The 16,064-nt window shown below is 35.4% G+C and overlaps 1 long non-coding RNA gene across 1 annotated transcript; it reads right to left on the bottom strand.

The window, feature by feature from the left end:
- Positions 1-4,640: 4,640 nt before the first annotated feature.
- LOC116106101 lies at positions 4,641-5,373 on the bottom strand. Its single transcript, XR_004124283.1, has 2 exons — positions 5,285-5,373; positions 4,641-5,122 (listed from the first exon to the last, which is right to left on the bottom strand). It is a non-coding gene; the product is annotated as an uncharacterized LOC116106101 (long non-coding RNA).
- Between the last annotated feature and the right edge of the window lie 10,691 nt (positions 5,374-16,064).

The following is a 16,064-nucleotide window of genomic DNA, read 5'->3' as shown; positions in this document are numbered from 1 at the left end:
ACAATTTCCTTCTTTTCACCTTGAGGACAAGGTGATTCTCCTTGGGGAGGGTAATGATGAGCACCCAATAAAGATAGTGTACCACAGGAAGCATGGGAATAGGCAGTAGAGGAACATGGCCAATTATCTGCAAGGCTGGAAGTTAGGATCTGTTTTGAGTTTGTTTTAACAAGAATATTGATAGGACAGATGGCAGGTGATGGGGAACGTAGGTGGAAATTAGTTAGAATAAAGGATGACAGGAGAGAATAAAAGGAGGGGAATGAAATAGGAAAAGGCAGTTTTTGAGAGTAAAGTAAAAAGGGAGGCTACTGACCCTCGAAGTCAGTAATTGGGAGGTGTCTGACCCTCGAAGTCAGTCTTGTGATTTTCTTTTCTGATAGTATTTTTGCATTCTGTTTTTCTGAGTTATTTGCTTGAAATTGAGGATAGGACTAGTGGACTCTGACGTGTGGCTTAATCTGTAATGCTTGTTGAGGTTCAATACACTGGATTCTATTTCTATTTTGGGTAAACTTAACTTGTGAGTGCAGATTGTTGTGGTGTTTTGTTTGAGTTACAGGTCAGGTCTTATCATGCTCCAAACATAAATGCCATATAAAAATGAATTTTATGACCATGCCAAGTAGCCGCCAAAATCGAAATCAGAAATCAGAAATCTCACTAACATAAAAGATTGCATTTTCCGGGAGAGCAAAAAACAGAGTAATAATGCTATAAAAATGCTCTTGCTGAAGTCAAAAACAGAGTGAGAATGTTATGAAAATGCTCTTGCTGGGAGCGCCATAAACAAGGAGAATGTTATGAAGATGGTTGCGGAATTGTTAATTCAAATCAAATTTAAATATATGATCAATAGTCATCATTCAAATATGGCATTAATAATATTTGGCTAAGATGAGAGCATTCATTTTCTTTAATACATCCACGGTTATTGTAACCTTCAGATCATATTTGATATCTTCTAAGAGCTACTGATTTTTTTGTTTATTAACTCCCCTGTTTCTTCTCTGTTTCATGAGGACTAAGTGGAATGATAATGAATGAAGGAATTCCTAAAAATTGAGGAGAAAAATCCATGAAAAAACCCATTTGTAGAAACGTTATAGCTAGTATCAAAACAACATAAAGTTTCAATGTCAATTCAACTTAAAATTCAAATGAAATTAATTCATTGGTGTCTCTCAATCTTTCTTTTACCAATGTGTTAATCAACCCAAAAGGAGAAAGAAATTGTGCAATTCCACCATCGATTCACCGTTGCATGCCTAAAACGGAACCTTACTTACAACACTTTCCTTTTCCTTCTCGAGTGAATATAATCAAAAGCTAAAATATTGCCGAAATAAAGATCAATTGACCCCAAAACATTCTTTACGTGGAAAACCCCTCAATGTGAGAGGTAAAAAACCAGACGGACCGTAGTCCAGGCATTAAAAGTCTTTCCACTATAATAAAAATGGGATACAAGTCTTCTCTAGTGCAAACTAGAAGCATACAACATCATAACTTCCACAATCCATCCACCAACAATCCTCAGCAAAAACAGAAGCGCTGGGGCGAGGTTCGTCCAATTTGTGGAGGAGAAGAATCCCAAAAGACAAAAGAACGTGCAGTTGGTACGGTTTAGCCACAATTAACTGCATTACATGCTGGGATTTCAATCTCCCCATGTAAGGTTGTGTCTCAATTACACCATATACAAAACATCATACACTCGCTACAGCATCGCGCCCATATCACTATTTTAGATATCCTCTGCAGTCTTTCCACACCTCTTAGATTTAATCATTGCAAGCCAGGTTCATCTATCTAGGTAGTAGATGCTGTGTTGGATATCTTCTAAGACTACATGATGTTTTGTTTATTAAACTCACCGTTTCTTCTCTGTTTCAATGAGGACAAGTGGAATTTATAATGAGATGAAGGAATTCCCTAAAAATTGAGGCGAACAGTCCATTCCAAAACCCATTTGTAAAAAAACTTTTATAGCTTTATCAAACAACATAAAGGTTTCAATGTCCATTCAACTTACATTCGAAATGAAATTTAATTCATTGGTGTCCTCTCAATCTTCTTTTATAAACCAATGTTGAATCAACCCAAAAGGGCGAAGAAATTTTCAATCAACATCCAGTCCACACCGTTGCAGAACGAAAGAAGGAACCTGGCTTCCAACATGGTTTAAAAACGAACCGCAGGGCAAACCGCTTGATGGGTCAAGTCACGGTCAAACCGGTCCATCGGTTGAACCACTGATTGGAACCGATAACTCATCACACATCATTCTGACTCACACATTTTTAAAAAAACAATTTTTTTTTTTCGATTTCTATTTTCATAAGACAAATAACAACTTATTACTGTCCAAAGGCATGAATTCAAAGTTCAAATTCACAACAACTAACATACTTTTTAGTATTTACACATTCAAAGTCCAAATCCAAACATGAGGTTGTATTGTTACATATCAAATGACAGAAAAAAAAAAACACTACATAAAATTAATAAAAAAACCATTGATCCAAGTGGTTTTTTCTTTGATCCGCGTCTTGTGTTGAATGAGCTTTCATCACACTAGCAAGAATTCAACACCACTCCCACATCAGCATCATAAGACCACACCACCCACTGACCAAATTCATACAAAAATAGAAAATCATACGGTGAAAACGGGAGGTAATTTACAAGAACTGAAGTCTAGAAAGAACCACCTAGTACTTACAGCTTAATTATTAGGAATGCAAAGAGCTGATCACATGAAAGTTATTTGATCAAATCAGTTTTCCTGAGAACGTCATATCAACGACTAGCAACGTCAACATCTCCCATAAAGAATATAAACCTAGAAAAGAAATTAGTAAAAAACCATGAATTGTCCACAATCCAGAAAAAAAAAAATCAAGATAGAACATGGCAATGGAATCACAGAATTTCAATTCATGAATCCAAGATGAATAACTAACAGTTTCAGGCAGCACATAAAGGAAAACTCACGCAAAAGAGAAGAAAGACAAACAAATACCATAGATCCCATTGTCAAGAGAGATCTAACCTCCAAGAAGCTTTCAAGTTTTTGAAAGCACAGCATACTCCACATTAAATTTGTCAACACAAGCACATTTCAAAACACAATGAACAGCATTGTGCCATGACGCACAAATAAAGAGGGACCATTCAGCTGTTTAACTCAGACTGTGGTGCTCATCCAATGAAGATGTCCAATGGATATCAAATCCCCACCCCAATTGATTAATACTAAACATCAAAAATGTGACAGGTTTGTGAATGCTGCCCTATGCAAGCAATGATAGCATATGAAGATCTTTAGCCGAAAAAAGATTTATCAAGCTTTGCCAATTACTTTAGAAATATAGAATGATGAGGTCACAGTTAAAAAAACATTTCACCCACAATCGTGTGACGTGGCCCTACAAACAAAGTGAGGTCTAAACTAACTCAACCATAATCAATCCAACACAAACAAGATTCAAGAAATCAACGATTCTGCCGAATCATAGCAATGCTTTAACCCAAGCCTAATCACTCAATAACTCTCTATAACCTGCAAGAAATCAGAGACCTATCCTAGCCTCAAGAAGGAAACGCAACCCTCTCACAAATCTGCCCAGATTACAACGAGAAAGACCCCAGCAAAAAGCCCCAAATCAATTGCTCATTCAACACACAAGAACCCTAACAATTTCAGACTAAAAAACCCGATAGCTATACACCTTCTAGCTATGGTTTGCCTTTAGGTTCCGTTTGGGGCCAACCCAATACATAGTGACCCTACTTCCTTTCATCAACAACCAAAAAGCACTTTGAAATGACAACTGACTTTCATAAATTGAACCCAGCATTACAATACGAGTTGTGAACCTGGTGAGACTCAACTCAACTCATTTTAACTTCCATGACTCAACAAATTTGGATAGTGCAACAGATTGAAAAATGTAAAAGGTGTTAACTTAAATGTAAAGAGAGCGAGGAATGGTGTTACCTAGATCGAGGAATGGAGCTATCGTCAACGAATGAAGTTGTCGCCGTCGATTTCCAGCGAGGAACGGAGCTGTCGTCGTCGATTTCCGGCAAGGGAGGAAGACGTCATCGATTTCAAAGAGTTCAAGTGCGATTTGGGTGGGATTTCAGAGAGAACAGAAGACAGAGCCGAAACCGTGACAATTTTCGTAGAGAATAGAGTGTTTGCTTATTTCGTGAGAAAAACGGAGAAAGATTGAAAGAGAAGAACTGAAGATTGAAGAAGACGAGAAAGGGGCGTGACTGCGTCGCGTTTAGGATTTAGGGATTGTTAATATGTGGACCGGTTTTTCTGTCGATCCAGTTGGACCGACGGTTTACTGATATTATCCGGTTTTTAACCAGTTTAAAACGGCTCAATGCATAGTAATGGTTTTGAGAGTGAACCGAATCGAACACGTAACCGGTTCACTGTCCAACCAGTTGGACCGACCGGTCCGGTCCGGTTTTTAAAACAGTGCTTCCAACAATACATTTTCTTTCTCGAGTGAATATAATCAAAAACTACAAATATTTGCAGAAAATTAAAGATCAATAACACCCAAATTTTTACGTGGAAAACCTCCCTGATGTGAGGAGTAAAAACCACGGGACCATAGTCCGATTAAAGTCTTTCACTATCATCGAAAATGGGAATACAAAGTCTTCTCTAGTGCAAACTAGAGCCATACAAATGTCATAAACTTCACAAATCCATCACCAACAATCTCAGCAAAAACAGGTTTAAAATATCACAATTTATGGAGAGAACAATCCCAAAAGACACAAAAACTGCAGTTTCGGATTTACCCACAATTAATTGCCTTACAGTACTTGGATTTCAATCTCCACCATTCAGAAAGTAGAATTGACTCTCATGAACAACATATCCAAAAATCAGAACAATCGGAGGGCAAACAAGCTCCAGAACACGATTTGATGATGCACTGTTCACAGACTCAAAAACTCATATTTCCTCTCCGTTTCTCTTTGTTTTTCCCTCTCTCTTCAAAACATATATGGTGGTGAAAAAAAACTGGATGGTGGCTGGCGTGGAAGGGACAGCAGCTGGAGTAGAACACAACTCTCTCGTCTTTTGCTACTACATGATGAAAAGAAGCGAATGGGTTTGTTGCAGGCTCATATCACACCTTCATATGGGAGGAACGAGTAAGGCAACCAACATGTTGTACAATTTTCAATTCATGTAAATTAGGGGAATTAATGCTTTAAACAGCTTTGAGGAATAAATATATATACGCACCATTCAATCACTGAATGCCGATAGAAATGACTAGGAGGTGTCTTTTTTCATTGAGGCGATAATTGCACTTACTCTTGCTACGAGTAACCACTTTCCTTGATATTGGATTCTCCATCTTATATGCTCAACTTTGTTCATTTGCATTCAGGATATGTGTCCCAGAAGCAGATTGAGATGAGGACATGATCGATGATGAAAGTAAGAGATACGGAGCTCAATGTCAAGCAGCTAGCTGAGTTTGAGATAGGATACACCTGCCCATTCGAGACCGCTGTTGCTATAATCATAACTTTCATCCCATTGACTCTCCATCTGCATGCTTACCACCTCTCTCTGGATTTATATCATTGCAAGACCAAGTTCCTGTCTATGCAGTAGATGCGTTTAGGAAGTTTTCAGTAAACAGAGTGATGAAAGATTTGATAAAATAAAGGGGTGGCACTGCTAAATAACTCACCAAAAAAAAGCATTCAATTGACTGGGCACATTTTCATGTCTATGTAGAACATGTAGTTTCAAGACTTGTCACATCTTGTTGCCATATGGTATATATTTCTCCAGAAGATATTGTGCGGTCGTGAGATAACATGACAGAACTTTAGAAGGAGATTAACAAGATAATGATAGAAAAATAAAATATCTTGTATTTGAAGCAACCCGATTTTTGCGACTATGGAAACGTGATCTAAATATATCTACAAAAATGCAAACATGAAATTAATTTCTACTTTCAACAAAGGACTTGAAAGCTTCATTCTTTATGGGAAACAGAAGAATATGATTAACTAATAAAACTTATAGAGCAGTTTGTATTATAACAGTGATTTCTCATAAAAAAAGATTCAGGATCATTGTTCATCAATATGTAGTACAACATTGAAATGAAGTACCTCGGCAAAAGGATTCTGCCAAATAATCATTCATAGAACTATTCATACAGGCAACCCTGGTGATGATAGTTAGGTGAAATTCTGGGCTGAGATGCTAAATTGGATAACACCTTGGTTACATCCACAAAAGGTTGAATATATATAATCAGTCAAAAACCAGATAGAAAAGATGGTAGAATCCAAAAAGATTAAATATGTTTCTATTTCCAATGAGCAACATGAAATTTCATTCAAAAATTTCTTATCAGTGAATTACAAATAACAACTAATGCGTTAACTACTTCTTTACCTACTTGCAATTCTCTATCTCATTCATGCTTTTGCACTCCATGGTCTGCTAGAAAAACCGAGTATGAATATCTCAAGATAGGTATTCTTAAAGCAGAATTGACTGTCCCTTACTATGAGCAAAACAATTGAAAGTGAAATAAAACATAGTCAGGAAGTCATCGAAGGTCCTTTGATGCAGCCAGAAACTCCAGATATGAAATTCAGGGTTAAGATGCACTGATAACTTGTTGATTGCATTTATAGCTCCCAAGAAATACAAGGACTAATGATTTCAACAAATCTGGACTAGGCTGTTTAATTAATCTATAGCCTGCAACAATCAGAGAAAGAGAAAGGTTGGGCCACACTTAGATAACCAACACCAAATATATGATAAAGCAATAGCCAATGTAGTTTAATACCTTCAGTTCAAAGTAATGGCCAAAGCAGTGTAACCTTTAAGCCAATTTTGACACTCTACAAGAACAATGACTGTGATCCATCAAAACAACTCACGGGAAAACATCCCCCATAAGGCATCAGCGATTCTGCCAAAACCTCTCCGTCACATAAGAGTAAGCAACTATTTACAAAGCACACCCCTTGCAATAACTTAGATTCCTAAATATATCCAATCTCGAGCCACAATCAATCCTATAGAGACTATGCATTTCTCCACATAAAATAAGCCAGCACCTTGCATATGCTTATAAAGAGAAAAAGCCAACATGTATTTAATGAAGAATTAGTCAAATTTGAGCCAATATTAACCACTTCTCGGTTCATGACACAATTTAAGCAATATCTGTAAGTTAACGATCCCTCTTTAACAAATATTAATCACCACAAGCTAATGCTAAGGTACCTGTTTTCTCTTTAAAATGTAATTGTTATCTTATCTTCACCTACATCAAACTTCTTGATGACATACAACATCAATGTGGTCAAACAAATAGTTAATTTTCAAGAGCATTTGTCACCAAAACAAACAACAAGAAAGGACCTGTTGGACAGACGCCATTGTGTAGACAAAAGGAAAAGGAGCTAATTCTCCCAGCTTGTGTTGTACACCATGTGACATTGACTCTTGAAGAAAATATTACATGTTGAACTTCTTTGCTGCATAAGTGTGAGATATCAAAAAGGTTTCAATTATAGGAAAAAAGCCATCCAATAACTAATAAACAAAGGATATGTGAACAAACCATCTTAGCATAAAAGAATTCTACTACTAGGATAGGAGGAGCTAGATCTATCATAATCTGCAGAAGGGTCAGCAATAAGTTGAAGTCTAATATAAAATGTTTATCATCTCAAAGTTGCTTGTTCCAAATGATTTTCAAAAAAAAAAAAAAAAATTTAAATTCTCTACTATAAGTTGGTCGATTATTGCGATTTAGGAGTTGTTTATGACTAAATTAATAATTCATGAAACTAACAAGTTTGTCATGTAAATTTGTGATGTAAAACATGCTGATCAAGTAAATTAATTGCGGAAGAGCAGTAAAGATCTTACTCTTACCTTTAAAAAGTGAAACCATTAATCACTTGTTCTATTTTGTCTTTCATGTCACAAACAGCTAAATCAGTCAACAAATCAAGTAACTACTCCTGTAACATTTAATTGTGATACTTAGGAAGAATAACAAAAATTTAAACGCTGGTTTATAAAATATCATAGCCCAATTCACACATCAACTAATAAAGAGTCGCTTAAGAAAACCATGCATAGAGAGAATGGAGCTTTGTCACACCTGTTTGCATGAGTCCGAAAACAGAACATATCATGAGATAATCCCAAAGGATATAATGAAAGGATGGTGACACCATGAAAAAGAAATGTAATATGCGTTAATAATACTCAATTTCTTCAAGGTGTTGTATGGAAAGATTTGGAAAGTTTTTGAGCAACACAAGATTTATTAATGAAGAAGAATGCTACTTGGAATTAAATTTCAGTCTAGTGCTGCTAGTTCGTAGCATGTTTTTAAATTATTCCAAATCTCTAATAGCAATTTCTGAACATGTATTGTTTTGTGCACGTTAACTGCTTGGAGAAAAGCTATTCTTGGTTGAATCATGAATGGCACCACTGCTGTAGCTTAGGTTCCGGCATCAAAAACCATGAGCTAACATCCTAATCAAGCTAAAAAAGCCCATGTAATGAGCTAGTTAGAAACTAAAACATGCAAAAACTGTTGAGTTTGCATTCCACAACAAGAAGCTGAAGAGAAAATTGTTGCACTGACTGATGAAAAGAAACTAGGATGTGTATAGAGAAATGGTTTGGTTTTGTGTAGAAAGTGATGCTGACATAGACCAAAAAGATGATAAAATGGTCCAGATTCAAGATTAATAAGAAATCCTATGGCCTTATTACTAGTCCAATTCAGATCCAATAGCAAAACATAACATTACTTAAAACTGCAATTGTGCGAATATTCAGACTTCTTTCACAAGATGTCTCCAGTGCATGATTTCCTGATTGCTACAGCTTGAAAAAAAAAAGAATTTAGCATGGGTCACCTTAAAGAACAACTTTAAAAGAACAACACAAAGTCACATTAATGAAAATGAAGAATAATGATCAAAATTCTCTTGAAATAGGATGTAAGACCAGATTATGAAGTTAAAATTTCCATACTAAGTGCAGGGGATGTTAAAAACTGATCAATTTTTATGGTCAGAGAAAGACCAAAGGTACTTTCACTTGGTGAGAGCAATAGCTGGTTTGATAATATCAGAACGAATGGAGGAGCATAATGGACCGTATACTTCAGAAAATTGAAGCTAAGACTGAGAGATGTTGATCAAACTGGAGGTTTACCTGTAAGGAGAGGAATTGCCTATGGAATGATCACGATGTAGCATTTTGAGAATTCAAAGGATGTCCCTTTGCAGAATCAAGTTGAAGTTAAGACTTGAGAGATGTTGGTCAAAACTGGAGGAGATGATGATGAGTTATCAATTCACTCAAGTTCTTTCGGGAACATAACAACTAATTTCTGATTCAAAACAAATAAATTAAAAGGGAAAAGAGAGGAAATTACCTGTGTTTTAAAGAAAAATCGTGTTGAAGTTGATAATTCAGAGAACTTAATCAGAGGAAGATGACGATCAGCTATGGGTCTCTGTTCTTTAAAGAAGAGGACATCCAGATATTACCTTCTTCAACTCGTCATCTGATGGAGGTGGTTTGGTAGAGAATCAATTTGGGGCAGGCATGGAGTTCCAAGGTCTGAAGAGATGGCATGACTGGAATCTTCGTCTCCTCTCTTTGTACTCCCGTAATTCCACTCCTCCCATTCTTTCATGTCCGAGAAGTATAAAAATTTAGTTTGGGGAACGCAATAATTGACGAAGATGATGACGTGGCATCACTCTTATTCCTAAAAACCATTACCCACTCTTTTCACACTCTTCATTCCTCCATCCAAAGAAATTCAAGAGCTGATAACTTACCCAAATGAGGCAGATGCTCACATTTACACAATCCCAAAGAAATAAGCTTCTCAATTTGGTCAATGACATCATCACATTAGGAGAAATAGGATTACCACTGTAATTTTGTAGCCAATATCTCTAAATTTGGATGTGGTTGCAACTCCTCGAGAAGTTGTTGATTTGCTTCATTCATCCTCCCCCAAAGGTACCCACAACCACGCAAGTTCTTATTGTTTAATTCTATTCTCTTAACCTCATCACATCTCTCAAATTCCCAACCCTTTATTCCAAATTCTCGAAGGTGTTTGAAGTTTTTTAAACATTCACACGACAATTCTTCACTACCATAATTGCCTCACTATAACAAATTTTCTAATGTTCGAAGACCATTAATCTCTCCAAACTTTTTGGCATGTAACTATACTATAAGTCCCCCAATTAACAAATGTCTCAAGTTGATTAAGTTTCCAATCCCTTGAGGTAGTTTTTGATATTTTTACATCTAATAGTCTAAGGTTTGTAGATTATATAACCACACAATGTCTCAGGCAATTCTTTTATGTTTTATTCCAAGACAAATCAAGGTACCTCAAGTGTATTAATTTTTTTATTTCTACAGGAATTTCTTCAATGAGCACTGTCTCAAAGATAATGACCTTAGACATGTAAATTGATCAATTAATTTGGACAAAACTATCTTAAATCAGGATTGTAATTACAATCAACACAAGACTACGTAGAAAATTTTTCTAGTATAATAGAGCTAGGAAGAGGCTCTCCTTGAATCTTTATCATTGAATGTTAACTTTATCATAAGAAGATTCTAATTCAATTTCTCCTCTACCATCAACTCTATTGTATAACATTCATTTGGGTAAGAAATTGAGCAAAATCAGTACTATACATGCATCTTACAAGAATTTAATTAATTTTGAATTCTTTTTGAAAATCTTGAAAGAAAGAACGCATTGCTAACGTTCAAAATATTCCTCACCAACTAACTCATATCTATTTGCCTTGACCTTAAATAACCTTGTGCCATCCATAAATGATTATACACCTTTTTTATCATAAATCCTTTGGGAAATAGCACAATATGAGAAACATTTTTTCAATATAGAGGACAAATCATAGTAGCTAATAACAGAGGTGGAAAAATTCTGTTCTACCTCTTTTAATTCCCATATTTCACTGTTTACAAAACTTTCCCACTCTTCAAATTTTCTTTTAAAGCGCAAAAGACTAACTAAAGTTTACAGCAAGAGGCAAACCTTTACACTTTTTAACAATTTTTTTACGATTCTTCAAACCTCGTATTGGTTTTCCAAAAAATGCAAGTTGACAAAACAAAGACCAACATTCCTTCTCGGGAAGTATCCTAGTGAGATTATGTTGGTGGTTCCAATGGCATTTGCAACATTTCCTTACGTGTGGTCACTAAAATTCTACTTTCTAGAGATCCACACTTGAGAGTACGTTTTAGATTTTCCCAATTTTCAGAATTTTCAGTCCATACATCATCTAAGACAAGAAAAAACTTCTTCTCTCGAATGTTGACCTATATTTGCATTACAGTTTCAATCCAACTAATTGAGATGGACTGTTGTGAGACATTCAAGGATTAGTTTTGCAATCCTAAGCTCATCGAAAGGCTCAGAAACACACACCCATATTTTTTCATCAAAATGGGTGTTCACCTTATCATCATTAAAAACTAATCGAGCAAAGATTGTCTTTGCCGATTCCTCCATCCCTACTATCGAGATTATGGGGAGGACTTGTTGTTGACTACTTTGACTCAAGAGCAAATCGACTAGTAAATTCTTATCTTTCTCTTTCCACGAACCTCTGTTAAATCGATAGCAGAGGTGGCGATTTGCCGTTCTACTTCTTTGCTACTCTGGCGATTGGTCTAAAGTGGAATCTCTTCTCTCACACGCAATAATATCAAGTTTCTATCAAAGTCTTTATTCCTGATGCCAATGTATACGCATAACCAATGGCCTACAACCGAGATAGTGAAGAATGAAGGAACGTACCTTTTTCAGAGGATTGAAGCATCTTCAGCTTTCTTAATCTTCAATTTCTGAAGCTTGGTGTTCCACTCACCAACACATCATCGATGTCATAAGACGTGTCTTTCAACTTGTTAACCAAACTCTCACAGCGTTCTCCTTCACCTGTCGGTTCTCAGCATCAGCAAGCAGAGCTTGAATGGACAGGAAGTTGCTTTGAAGCATCTCAACTTCATGCTCAGCACCTGCAATAAGACTTATCCCTTCTTCCGCCTGTTGACGAATGATTGAAACAAATTGTTCCAACACTATCTCCACAAGGCTTCAGCCATATTGAATGGTGAACGTAATTGATGAAAACAAAGATTGCGAAATTGAAATGGTTGGTGTGTTTATTTGTGGTAATTATCAATTATAGTTAGAGAAAGACCAAAGGAATCTTTCACTTCAACAAACTTTCGGTGAGAGCAAAATTGGGTTGATAATAATCAACGAAGGGAGGAACTCCACTTCAGAAAAATTTATACAAGTTTTGGCTCAGTCCTGTGAATTTTGATTAGCATGTCATATTATAACTCGTGCATTTCTGAGAGATGAAATATTATACGTAGTGGGGACCCTTGAGTAGAAAATATTTAAAGTGGTGGGTTTTCCAAAATAATTGAACGGTAATGATGCATTAATGGTGGTGAGATCACAGCCATTGTTCTTTACAATTTTGAAATTCAAGTGAAGTGATTGAAACGGAGAAATGGTCAATTACTTCAAAATGGCACCAAACTGAATGGTGTTTTGAATTTTTTTCATTATACCGGAAACTTTTTTTTTTTTTTTAATACATGAAGTCAGCCAGGTTTTGCTTTAGTACTAACCGACAGAGGCAGAGGTAATAACTTATAAATTTGCTTAACTTTATAGTGCCCTTTACTTTTTATTTTTCTTTACTTTTGAAATTTTGCTTTAACTTTTTGTAGTTTCCTTTACTTTTTTTTTTTTTTTTATATAACTCATGAATTTAAACATATATTTTTTTATAGGAATTCTAATAAACTTTTGACAAAGAGAGTTAATTGTTGCAAAATTGAAGTGATGATGCATTGATGGAGTACAAATGGTTAGACTACAGCCTTTGTTGTTTACAATTTTGGAATTCAAGTGGGGGTGGTGAATCATGGGTTAAATCCTGTTTATGTAAACGGATTGAAACGTGGATAAATGGTTAATACTCCAAATTACACCAAACTTTTAGAAATCAAATGGATCGCATGGTGCCACATCGTCTGATCATCTAGAAAATTATTTTTATTATATTAACATAATCTTAAACTTTATACCAACCACGATTTAGAAGCTATGTTTGCCAGTTCGAGATTTCTAGTTGAATGACTTCAAAATTGTGATTTCAAGTATTTGTTTCTTAAACTTTCTTTTGTATAGCTTACAAAAATGTATAATATGGTTTGAAATTAGTTATTGTTCACTAACCTATTGTCTAAAAACAAATGAAATAAAACTAATCAATAATATAAAGAAAGACTAAAGAAACCTTACACCTGGTGAGAGCAATAATTGGTTTATATAATCATTAATCAACAATGGAGGAACATAAGGACCCTCCACTGGTGAAAATATTATAGTTACAAAGGACCAAAACTTTTTATAGTATCAAAGCAAAACTAGTCAACAAAGGCAGGCTCAAGGGTGTCTCTGGCCCCGTCTTCCATAATTTCGCTATAACTTTTGAGAGTACGCCTTAATTTTCGGAAACTGGGTTCCCACTGTCCCCACTGTCGGCCACCTTAAAGAAAAACTATGGAGAGCCCTGTTTTCTCTTTTATTATGAGATGGAAAAGATGTAGGCTCGTTGGATATATTTAGTGATTATGATCCTTAACTTAATTACTCTAAAACAGGTCTCGTATTGCTGAATGTTGGACTTTCAATAGTATTGGGACAACATATGGCCGTTTATCAAGAGTTATTTTAAATTCCAAATGCATGTTCCGAGGACTTTTTCCTGTATTTTTACTTATACATAGTAACATTCATAAGCTGATATATTTCAACGGCGGTTATGATAAATTAATTTTCAGCATCGATCAGCAAGCAGAGCTTGAATGGACAGGAAGTTGCTTGAAACTTCTCAGATTATATACATCTTAAACTTTATAGCAACCCAAGATTTAAAAGTTGTGTTTGCGGGTTTCCAAGATTTCTAATGAATGATACAAATTTGTGATTCCAAAGTATTATTTTTTAAACTTTCTTTTTAATTGCTCACCCAAATGTATGATACTAGTTTGAAATTTAGTTATTATGATCACTAACCTGTGGTTTTAAAAAAAGAAAAAAACTTATTTATCAAGCGGCTTCATAAACAATCAAACTATTATTAAGCAACAAAAATAAAGAAAATGGATAAAAGTAAAAGAAACACAACGATTTATGTGGTTCATTATTTTGATTACCAGTCCATGTAATGAAAATGGCTAACAATGGCTAATTACCTTACGGTGAACTTATTGACGACGAATGAGTGCCACACCATCGGCACCATGAGATCGACAACCGCCGATTCCACAATGATGCCAACTATTTGTCAAAATTAGGTTGTTTTAATCCACCAAAAATTGGAAGAGTTTGGCCTAAACTTTATCAGATTTATGCGGTATAACAATGCCATATTACAATAAACCTCTGACACCATTGCGTTAGATAGTCAATTGGAGGTCCTAATGGTGCCGAGGACGTAAACTCACTTGCTGGAAGCTGGCTGGCGTCTCCATAGGTCAGTTCATGTATTTCTATATTTTATTAATCTAATTTATAGATGATTAGAATTTGTATTTAATTTTAGGGTATTTTGGTAATTGTCTTTCTAAAAGCTGATTTTGAATTCCAAAAGCTATAAATACCTACTTTTAAATTCATTCAATCAATGAAAAAAGTAAATTGTTCAAAAATCATTTTTGAAATGTGTTTATCAAATACATATTGGATTATTGTTTAAGAAATAAGTGATTATGAGAGAAGCTACAACAATCTCAAATTAAACCTAAAACTATTTTATGTATTATTTATTCATTCTTGTTGTTGTGTAAGAGTTTCGTCAATGAAACAAAAGCCATAACGTATGTATATGTACAGACATTTTTGCTGCAATTCTCCCTCATCTAAGGTAGACCCTCTGATTCACCCGTTCACTTCGATCACTGATTTTTACCTGCTTAAGAATTCATAGAAAAACATACCGAACTTAAGAGCCATTTCAATTATAAACGACCGAAAAAAAAAAAAAAAAAAAGGGGTTTCAAAAGTAAATACATGCGAATTATGAAAACATCTTTGAAACCATGACTAAGAGAGTATCACTTGTATGCATATATAATGGAATGTATAATTTAACTATTTCAACAAAGGCAGGCTTAAAGGTTTCCCTGGCCCCGTCTTCCAAAAATTCGCTACAACTTTTAAAGAGTGTTAGAGAATCTTCATCTCTTTCTCCCCAAACTCAAGTGGTTCAGCAGCAGTTGTTTCAACAAACTCACGATTCTGCCTTGTCTCCACAGATCTCCTCTAATTAGTTTAACATTCAAAAGTTTGTTCGATCTCTTCCTTGTATTTAGGCATCTCTGTTTTAGTAAAAGAGTTCAGCATCAAATATACAATCAATATTTTATACTCTCTCCTTGTTAGAGAGTACCCCTTCATTTTCGGAAACTGTGGTTCCCTTGTTCCTACTGTCGGCCACATTTAAATAAAAGACTATGGAAAACCCCTGTTTTCTCCTTTATTATGAGACTTGGAAAAGATGTAGGGTCGGTGGATTAATTTAGTGATTATGATCATTAACTTACTCTTAAACAGGTCTCGATATTGCTGAATGTTTGGGCTTTTCAATAGTTTCCAAATTCAAGTTCCGAGGTCTTTTCTCCTGTATTTTTACTTGTACATGGTAACATGCATAAGCAAGCAGGTATATTTCAACGGACTGTTATGATAAATTAAAGTTCAGCATCAGCAAGCAGAGCTTGAATGGACAGCAAGTTGCTTTAAAGCTTCTCAACTTCTCGCTCAGCACCTGCAATAAGACTTATCCCTTCTTCTGTCTGTTGACAAATGGTTGAAATAAATTGTTCCAACACTATCTCCGCAAGCGCT

This window comes from Pistacia vera, unplaced genomic scaffold (assembly GCF_008641045.1).
Source record: "Pistacia vera cultivar Batoury unplaced genomic scaffold, PisVer_v2 Contig51, whole genome shotgun sequence".
NCBI classification, from domain to species: domain Eukaryota; kingdom Viridiplantae; phylum Streptophyta; class Magnoliopsida; order Sapindales; family Anacardiaceae; genus Pistacia; species Pistacia vera.
Note: the sequence above shows the minus strand (reverse complement) of the source record. Positions and strands in the feature narration are given on the sequence as shown.